This window comes from Neomonachus schauinslandi, chromosome 3 (assembly GCF_002201575.2).
Source record: "Neomonachus schauinslandi chromosome 3, ASM220157v2, whole genome shotgun sequence".
NCBI lineage: Eukaryota > Metazoa > Chordata > Mammalia > Carnivora > Phocidae > Neomonachus > Neomonachus schauinslandi.
In genome coordinates, this window is record NC_058405.1 from 142905125 (window position 1) to 142916202 (window position 11078).

General features: G+C 37.3%; 1 pseudogene across 1 annotated transcript; it reads left to right on the forward strand.

The window, feature by feature from the left end:
- The first annotated feature begins 9746 nt into the window (after positions 1-9746).
- Positions 9747-10670, forward strand: LOC110592080 (annotated as a pseudogene). The gene has a single exon (XR_002481075.2). The product of XR_002481075.2 is annotated as a 40S ribosomal protein SA-like (transcript).
- The last annotated feature ends 408 nt before the right edge of the window (positions 10671-11078 follow it).

Sequence of the window (11078 nt, forward strand, 5' to 3'; positions counted from 1 at the left end):
AATATATAATTTCTAAGCCTTTGATGCTCAATTAGTTAGGAAATACAGGATTTCCTCTTTTAGTAATTTCACTAGAGTCTGTCTTAGTGGCAGTTATTTGGGTCAATATTCTCAGGTACCTGATAACCTCTTTCAAAATTTACTTTCAGATACATACTTTGTAATTTTTGGAAATTTTTCTTAAATTTCATTTTCTGGTATTTATTCTTTCCTTGCTTTGATTTTTCTTCTTAAAGGACTGCTATTATCCCTATATTAGATTTTCTTTGTCTATCTTCAATATCTGTTACTTTCTCTCAAATCTTTTATTTTAAAGTTCTTTTTGCTTTAAAAAATTTTTCTCTTTTTTGCCTTATATTTCTCTTACAGCATTATTTGTTATGTTTATTTAGTCTTGTATTCCTTCAATTTAATCTTCATTTCTAAAATGATTTTTCTTCAATTTCCAATTCTTTCTTACATTCTGTCACTTCCCTTCTTACAATTTCTAATTCTTACTTACATTATTTTAATAACTTGTGTCCTTTTCTTAATTTCTATTAACTTATTTTTAATTAGTAGGTTATGAGTTTCACCTCTTTTATGAACATGTCTTTTTAGCAGGCTTATATTATCTGTAAAAATGCTATTCTTTTTATTTTCTTTTATTTTTGTAACAATTTGAAACTTAACCTCAATAGTTTCTGGGTATTTTATGTAAAATTGGTTTTCATGAATTTTTAGAATTCAGCTATTCTTTTAGAGTTCCATGTTCTGTTGTTTGTATACTGTTAAATAATAAGGCAGCTTGCTGAGATTTCCTGTCTCTGTCTCCTCCCCAAATCTTATCTAAACATTGCCCTTTGGTCCTCTGGTTGTCTCTCTGTTGGCCAGCTTTTAATCCACTCTAAACAGTTTCTCTTTGGTGTGAGATCCTGTCTTGAAAGGGAATTCTAGCTGGTCAATTTTAAGAGTCTAAAGGCCCTAGGCCTTCCTAATGCTTTTAGGCCTTACTGTGAAGGCCCCAGGATTCTTTTCTGTTTGTTTTTTAAGATTTTATTTATTTATTTGTCAGAGAAAGAGAGAGAGAGAGTGAGCACAAGCAGGGGGAGCCACAGGCAAGGGGAGAAGCAGGCTCCCCACCAAGCAAGAAGCCGATGCAGGACTCGATCCAGGACCCTGGGATCATGACCTGAGTGGAAGGCAGACGCTTAACTGACTGAGCCACACAGGCGTCCCCCCAGCACTCTTGACAGTGGGCAAAACCCATTCCCAGTATCATCTGTGGTTCTCAGATCACCGCCACTGTATTTTCCAGTGGATATTAATTGGTTATTTTAGGATCTCCTGTTCTCAGGTCCTTCAGACTCACCATTGTTTTCCTCTGCTTTCTCCTGAACATAAGACAGTATCTTTTGTACGGTTGCTCTTGGTGGTTTGTACCTGCTTGTAGTTTTGGAATTCAAGAGACTATCATGCCACCTGGTTTTATTATAAATGTTGTCATGCATATTTTTGGTTTTGCTGTCTAGTTGCTGGGTTATTTCTATGTGGGGACTTGGGAAGATCCAGAAGCCATCTCTATCTTCCCATCAAATGATTTTTCAACAACATAATTTATGATGACACATCACTAGAGTTCAAAAAGGAAATATTTTTTCAGACTTCAAGTTGACACTACAGGCCTAATGCCAAATAGTCCATGTATCAAATATATTGATTGCAATAAGTAAAAGCAAGCTAACTTTATTTCCTAACATTAAATTTTTATTTTTTTTAATTTTATTTATTTATATGAGAGAGAGAGCAAGCAAGCATAAGTGGGGACAGAGGCAGAAGGAGAGGGAGAAGCAGACTCCCCACTGAGCAGGGAGCCCAATGCTTCTTCCCCCAACCCCCACTCGTGCTCTCTTTCACTGGATCTCCCTCAAATAAATAAATCAATCTTTTTAAAAAAATGTAATTACAGGCCCATACACATGCAGAAAGTTTGCCAGTTAAGGGAAATTAGCTTGATATTCTACTTCTAATTAACCTTTGTTTTCTTTACTCTTAAACTTGTACATGCAGGGACTTGTATAAAATTATTTGGAAAAAGAACGGGGAAAAAAAAAACCACATAGGTGTTTGATGTTTGTTCACTTGTTTCCATGTCAAAGAGGATGCTAAAGGGATCCTGGGGTGATGGATGCCAAAAGCAGTTGAATGTCTCCAAGGATGTGCAGATCACAATGGTCAATAAATCCCTGTCCCTTTTGGTTCATTTGCAGAATAAGGAATGAAATAGAAAACGATAACTAACATTCTCAGATTTGTTTATTCTAGAAAGAAGATCTTCCTGGATATTAATATTAGCACATATGAATTGTGCTTTCAGTCCTTTAAGTTATACTCTTCTTGGATATAAAGACTGTATTTACTTTAGGTAAGCTTTAAGTAAGGCAAATCACACATGTACACATTCACAAACAGTATTTTTTAACAATAATAATAACACTAGGGGCGCCTGGGTGGCTCAGTCGTTAAGCGTCTGCCTTCGGCTCAGGTCATGATCCCAGTGTCCTGGGATCGAGCCCCACATCGGGCTCCCAGCTCAGCGGTGAGCCTGCTTCTCCTTCTCCCTCTGCCTGCCTCTCTGCCTACTTGTGCTCTCTATCTCTCTGCCAAATAAATAAATAAAATCTTTAAAAATAATAATAATAAAGCTAATGCTTAAAATTCTAGTAAACTAAAAATGTGACTCAAAAAAATACACAGATTTTACAAGTAAAATAAAGTAAGTGGGAACAATATCTACAGGTGTTGTTATAAACATAGAAGGTGTTATTCACTCAGAAGTATCACAATGATTACTATGCTAGCTGTCTCAACCCAAGACAATTATCAACAGGTTAACTCTGTTTGACTCCCCTACCACCTGCTGGTGGAACTTGGGATCAAACCTAGGGATTAAACTGGCCAAGTGTGCACTTGAATCCAGTTATGGTTAAACTCCTTTCATTACTAAAAGATCAGAAAGCAGATATTACTTGTCTCAGGAATGTGAACAGAAGAGCATTATAGCCAGACCAGAAAAATGGGAAGGATGCAGAGATCAAATAGAATGCCCACTGTGGTGCTGTTTTATCAACTATGTACTCAAGGAATTTGGGCTCCAAGATAGCATGATGTGGTTCCACTCAACACAGGACAGAATAATCTCTCCTGATGAGTCAGACTTGTGGGAGAGAATCCATGTTGGGTTTGAAAACTCCTTTAGAGTTTCTGCCAAGCAGCATCTTATACTAAAAAGATATATAATTATATAGAGTGACTAATTCATTTTTGCAGATCTCTTGGATGTTATATTAGACAGAGTTATATATTTACCTAATTTGTCTCCACCATTTGGATTATGCCCTTTGAGATAGGGACTGCATCACCTTCATCCTTTCATCTCTGTTATCTAATACAATGCCTGGAATATGTTAAGTATCCAATAAAAGTTTTTTGAGAGCTGAATAGGTAGAGGAGTCTTCACTCAGAAAAGCTAGTGGCATCTGCAAATTTGAGTATTTCCCTGTGTGCTTTCAGGTGTTTGTGTAACTTCAAATGAAACTGCATGAGAATTGCTTTTTCTACCCAAAACTACCCTTCTCTTGTCCCTTTTGTTGCTTATTTTTATCTGTTTATTAAAAATTAAACTTGGGGCGCCTGGGTGCCTCAGTCAGTTAGGGGTCCAACTCTTGATTTCAGCTCAGGTCATGATTTCAGGATCGTGAGATAGAGCCTTGTATCAGATTCCGTGCTCGGTGCAGAGTCTGCTTGAGATTCTCTCTCTCCCTCTCCCTCTGTCTCACCCCCTGCATGTGTATGCCCTCTAAATAAATAAATAAATAAAGTCTTTAAAAAATTAAACTTATCAAAGCATCATTGAATCTATAAATATAGTGTAACCATAGAGTCTTCTCAGCTTACAAATAAAAGTATCTGTGAAAATAGGGGCGCCTGGGTGGCTCGAACGGTTAAACGTCTGCCTTCTGCTCAGGTCATGTTCCCAGGGTCCTGGGGTCGAGCCCCGCCTGCTTCTCCCTCTCCCTCTGCCTGCTGCTTCCCCTGCTTGTACACTCTCTCTCTCTGTCAAAAATAAATAAAATCTTAAAAAAAAAAGTATCTGTGAAAATAGTAAGGTGAGGTTATTCTTTTCAAAGGTTATGCTATGATTTATTTCCAAAGTGAGCTTATATTTCTTAAACAACCTAGTCTTAAATTCATTTCTCATTTACTTTCAATACTTGGTACATTAAATCTGACCCAAATAATTTATTCATTCCTAGGTTACCAAATTATTCAGAGAATACCATCAGCTTATAACTCCCTAAACCTAAAATGTGGATCACCTCTAGATAGAGTTTAAGTATGGCACGTTCCCCAAAGTATTTCTTGGTAAAGATTTAAGCAGTTGTTGAATATCTGTACTGTCTCCTTTCTAGCCCTCATAACAACTCCTACACAGTGACTATTGAGTAGTACTCCTTTGTGTTAGCAGCTGGCTTCCTTCTTTCAGTATATTTTAAGCACCGTCCTAGTTGCAAACTAAAGCTCTATTAAGGCATTCCTCAAATTCTTTTTGACTAATCTAAGATTTGGTTTCTACATGGCATTACTTTTCTTAGTCATATATAAACCAGATATTAAATGGACCCCAAACAGATTTCCAAAATTAATTTCTAAAAAAAAAAATGCATTTTTTATAGGATCACTTCTTGTATATTTATATACAAGAATGCATATCTTACTGAACATTCATCTTCTTAAACATTTAGTCTTCTTACTGACAATATGTAAGGGGTGTTACTTAACTCTCTAAGACAAAAGTCTAATCAAGTCATCTGCATTCTTTCCCACCTTGGGATTTGGCAGCTATGGAAGTTCAAAGAAAGTGAACACTTGGCTTTGGGCATGGGTGTTTTCACTGCAGGTACTGAAGGGTCCTGGGAAGGTCCAGAGAGGTGCAAGGGAAGGGAAGAGAGGAAAGAATACAGGAAGGAGAGGAGGGAAGCTGTTTCTGCAACCCCTTCTAAAATAAAGACTCTTGTGTTGTATATGTAAATAGAAACTCTAGGTTTTAGCTTTATTTTGAGTAATGTACAAACATCCTTTACAGTGTAAACATCTGCTGACATTGTGAAGTCCTCAAGGAAAAAGACTCAACCATCAACATCTTTCCCTATAATATCCACACAGGGTGCCTCTCAAAAAATCCTTTCACAGAATAAAGGCCAAATATTCTCTTTTGCTTTTATCTTTGGTTGTTTGGCAGTTTGTAGACTTCTCCAAAAGCATTAAGGCATAAAGAAAAGTCTCCTTTCACCAAATTGCTTTGTTCTCCCTGGAAACTTTTCTGTTCTTTTAAGAAAACATTTTAGAATGCCCTTGTTTCAGAATTTTAAAGAAATATGAAATTTAAGTAACTAAGTTATCCTGGTGGATCACTAATCCAAAATTATTGCAGCTATTTCTCAGTTTATCAGTCTCCCTAAAGACCATTAAGTACTATGCACAAACAACCACAATAGCTTCATCTTTAAATGCCCAGAAGCATAGCCCAGAACTTAAGACGGGAGTTTAATTTATTTCTTCTCCATTCAGCTCCTACTCTGTTTTTTCTGGGCTTTGTAAGCTGGTTTATTTTTAATTGCGATTATTCTAAGAAAAGAATTTTGAAGAAAAAAGAACAAGGATCTTTGCCATTAACTCTGCTTTCACGCTTTTCCTTTATCATTGTCCATGTCCTATATTGCCCGTCAAGCTCTGCCTTTAAAGTGGGGGGGAGGCACCAGAAAGGAGAGCCCCACCCTATCCAAACTTTTGGTGACTGCTTCCTCCTCTAAACTCCTATACCACACATTATGTTAAACACTCACTTTTTTCTTAACATGTGTATTATACTTACTCTTACTACACAACAACAAAAAAATTACCCAAAACTTAGTGGCTTAACACAACCACTTTATTATGGTCTAGGACTATGAAAGTCAAGAATTCAGATACCACACAGTGGGAACGGCTTATCTCTGTTCTACAACGTCAGTCTTTCAGCGGGGAGTTTCTTAATGGCTGGGGGTTACAGTCATCTGGAGGTGATTTCACTCGCATGTCTGATGGTTGCTATGGCTCTAAGTTGCTACCTCAGTGGGACTTAAGCAGGGGCTGTCAACTGAAGCGCGTATTTGAGCCTCTCCGTGTGGGCTGGGCTTCCTCACAGTATGATGGCCTAAGGGTAGCAGTGGTCTTCTATCTGGACGCTCCCTGCTTTAATCGTGAGCAAGGCAGAAACTGCAGCGCATTCCGTGTCCCAGCCTCTGTAGTTATACAGCAGCACTTCCTCTGCATTCTCTTGGTTACGAGCAAATCTGAAATCTAATCAGATTCAAGGGAAGGGACATACACTCCCCCTCTCAGCGGAGTGCCAAGTGATTGGTGGATATATGTTTTTAAACTGCTACAATATGTTTTCTTACGTTATTACTTTTTATGTCTATTTCCTGGCTCTTCAGCTTCATATTGTTCTAAGCTGATAGGGTTGACAGAAATAGCAAGTAAAAATATGGAATTCTCCAGGGAGCCTAAGTGGCTCAGTTGGTTGAGCCTCTGACGCTTGGGTTCAGCTCAGGCTGTGATCTCATGGGTCCATGGATCATGAGATTGAACCTCACGATGGGCTCCCCACTCAGTGAGGAGGCTGCTTGAATATTCTCTCCCTCTGCCTTTCCCACCACTCGAGTGTGCACTCTCTCACTCTCTCTCAAATAAATAAATCTTTAAAAAAATATATGGAATTCCCCTAAATTTGAATTTCAGATGAATAATTTCTTAGCATAGAAAGATAGATATCTCCAACCCAATATTTAGGACATATTTAGACTAAAAAATTATTTGTTGTTTATCTGAAATTCAAATTAAAATGGATAGTCCCTTATTTTATCAGATAATCCTACTGAAGCATATCTCAGTGCCATGGGTATCAGAGAGGTTCAATTGTACTTGTTATTGATATAAATATTACATCTGATTATATTGCTGAATAACTACATATATCAGATCACTAGACTCTACTCCCTGTATAGGAATCATAAAGTGAAACCTTATATTCTACACCCAGATCTTCAGGTTGCTACTTCAGTATGGCAGGGAAGTCCCTTAGAGCCTGATCTGGGTATACAACCCTTCTTCACATCTACAAATAAAATAAGTCATTAAGTAAAATTTTTCAGATTTTAGAGTTGCCATCACTGGAAATTAGATTTGAAAACTCTGCAGCAGAGTTCTCTTAAGTTTTTAAAATAAAATTGGCCACTTTTATAGAGTTTGTTTTAAAAATAATAATAATTAACACTATTTCAAAATGTTCATGCTTTCTTCTATCCTCATCAAACAGTTGTCTTTCTTCTGTTTTGGAATACCCATTTTCTGAAAGATTTTTTTCCAAACATGCTATAAAATTTTCATCAATAGAGAACCCTTAGTGGGCCTCCAGAATTCTTATAAGTTTATAAATTTTAAGCCTTATTTATACACTGAGTACATAAAAGTCATACAAAGACTATTTTGTGAGAATTCACATTTTCATCTTCATATTTGCTTAGCTGTGAGAAAAAGATTTGAGTTGTCTACTGAACTCTTATCATTTATTATCATTATTAATAAACATATGTCATCAGTAAGTTTGTTTACAAAAATTAGGTTCTTTGGAAGTCAGATTTAGATGACATAGAAAGATCACTATATTGTGCATCTGAAGCTAATATAATATTGTATGTTAACTCTACTGGAATTAAAATAAAATAAAATAATTAAAATAGATGACATAGGAAGAGTTTAAAAAGAGATAAAACACCTTGCATAACATAAAGAAACAGGGAATGGGCAAGATTGAGTTACTGAGACAGGGTGGAAAGAGAAGAGGTCATAGGAAGAGAAGTTAGCCCAGCAATGCAATGGAATACATGTGCTCTATGAGGAAAGATGACCAATTAAAAAAAGATATAGAAATTAAACAATGTTTCATAGGTTGTTTAGAAATTGGCTTAATAATCCTCCTTTCTGTTTCCTTGCCCTTGAGTATTCCCCTCCCACACTGATTCTGGGCTTGGCCATGTGTCTTGCTTTGGTCAATGGCAAACCTGACATAGCAGAAATTTGGAAAGTGTTTGTTTATTAAAGGCTTATCTCTTGCTACTTTTCAGAATTCTGTTGCTGCTATCATGTTAAAAGCCAAGGCTAGTCTGCTGGATGATAAAAGACACATGGTCCAATTATCCCCATTACCATAGCCAATAGCCAACATCAACTGCCCAATAGATGGGAAGGGCCATCCTAGAACACCCAACCCACAGATGGTTGTAGAACTACATGGTCAACCCATAGACTCAGGAGCAATCATAAAATGATTGTTACCTTAAAGTTGTGAGGTTATTTGTCATGGAGGATAATCTAACAGATATAAATATCTATAATCTGATTTTAAATGGTATGCTGTCCTGTGATATAAACTTTTTTGTCCTAAATATCCAATAAAAATTTTCTAGAGACCATGTTGATGATAATTTGGAAGCAGAATAAAATTGGGCAATGGTGGTAATTGAGAGACAGAATAATTGGACAACATAGTATGGGAAAAGAATTAATATAAGTAGAAGATAAATAGTACAATAGACAAAGAGGATAAAATAACATCTAGAACTCAGACCAGTAGTAACTGGCTTTCATGAAACTGAAGCTATAAAAAAGGACACTGGATTAGAAGTTGGAGCCAATTTTGTCAAGAAATTGATAAAGAATACAAGATAACCCATTAGACCTATTAAAGATGCTGACATGATGTTATACTAAAAAAAACAAAAACAAAAACATGATGGGGAGGCTAAAAGATTAACCATATCCGTGGCTGTAACTGAGGTATACTGTGTCTTTTCTTGCTTCTAGATGTTCTTTTACCTTTCCTGTCAGTATTTGTTTAAGAATTTATCATTGAGTTGGCTGATACTCCATGAAAATGGTATTAACTACGACCACACTGGTAACCAGAGGAAGGTAGGATAGGAAGGGTGAGTTGAGGTTTATTAATAGTTATAGAATGCAGGTAAGGTACTCAAGTAAAATGCAGACTGCAAGAGTAGCAAAATAGAAGGTTAGTTTGTCTGTATGAAGCAAGTCGCTGAAGGTTTATTTTGTTCAACAAGACGTGGCCTTCAGTTAAATTCATTTTTAAAGACAAAACTCAGGTTAACATTATCCAAAACTGTAAATTCTATACCAAGAAAGAGACGGAATATTAATAATATTTTAAACTGCAGCAATTTAAAAGTACCTGGGTGGCTCAGTCGATTAAGCATCTGCCTTTGGCTCAGGTCAAGAACTCTGGGTCTTGGGAACAAGCCCCATATGGGGCTCCCTGCTCAGTGGGGAGTCTGCTTCTCCCTCTGCCCCTCCCCCTGCTCCTATGATATCATGCTCTCTCTCTCCTTTTCTTAAGTAAATAAATAAAATCTTTTTAAAAAATAAATTAAAAAAAATAAAACTGCAGAAATTTAAACCTCTATAATTTTATAGAGTGATATCTACATCCCCATTTCATTCTGAAATATTTGAAAACACTAATATTCATTGAGTTAAAAGTAAACCAGTTTTCCCTTTCCATGCTACCCAGGGAAGGGTCCATGTGGCATTGTTTTGCGTTCCCATCATAGCGTAAAGGGAAATTTTCACAATATCTGGAGCCCTTGATGTCCGGCGTGAAGGAGGAAGATGTCCTCAAATTCCTTGCAGCAGGAACCCAGTTAGGTGGCACCAACCTTGACTTCCAAATGGAACAATACACCTACAAAAGGAAAAGTGATGGCATCCACATCATAAATCTGAAGAGAACTTGGGAGAAGCTTCTGCTGGCAGCTCATGCTGTGGTTGCCGTTGAAAACCCAGCTGATGTCAGTGTCATATCGTCTGGGAATACTGAAGTTTGCTGCTGCTGCTGGGGCCACTGCCATTGCCGGCCACTTCACTCTTAGAACCTTCACTAACCAGATCCAGGCAGCCTTCCAAGAGCTGAGGCTTTTGGTGGTTACTGATCCCAGGGCTGACCACCAGCCTCTTACAGAGACATCTTGTGCTAACCTGCCTACCATCGCTCTGTCTAACACCGACTCTCCTCTGCACTATGTGGACACTGCCATCCCTTTCAACAACAAGGGAGCTCACTCAGTGGGTCTGATGTGGTGGAGGCTGGCCAGGGAAGTTCTGCGCATGTGTGGCACCATTTCCCATGAACACCCATGGGAGGTCATGCCTGATCTCTACTTCTACAGAGATCCTGAAGAGATTGAAAAGGAAGAGCAGGTCTCTGCTGAACAGGCTGTGACCAAGGAGGAATTTCAGGGTGAATGGACTGCTCCAGCTCCTGAGTTCACTGCTACTCAACCTGAAGTTGCAGACTGGTCTGAAGGCGTGCAGGGGCCCTCTGTGCCTATTCAGCAGTTCCCTACTGAAGACTGGAGCGCTCAGCCGGCCACTGAAGACTGGTCTGCAACTCCCACTGCTCAGGCCACTGAATGGGTAGGAACAACCACTGAGCGGTCTTAAGCTGCTCTTCCACAAAGCAAACAAAATGGAAATAAGGTTGATGGAAAATAAACAGTTTCTAAAAAAAAAAAGTAAACCAGTTTTATGAAGTTTTATAAATAGATATATTCTAAAATAAATTACATATTATTCCTAAAAATATAGTTTTCATAAATAAAATATTTTATATAATTTTCCTAAATAATACATGACCAGAACTATACATAAAGTGCCTATAAATTGTGGAGAATTTGCAAGAATACCACAGAATAAAAATTTAAAATTCATATTTGAAAATTATAATGAAATATTATATGCAAATTTTATCTTAATTTTTTATTTGGAATACTTTTTGGTTAACCTATGGTGTCAATGCATTAAAATAGATATCCCACTTACATGTAGCAGTGTTTGAATAACTGGTCTAAGTATTTCAAAGTGTTATCAGCTTTTTGAGCCATTACTAAACTAGCAATAGCAAATTTAAGATATTACCCAAG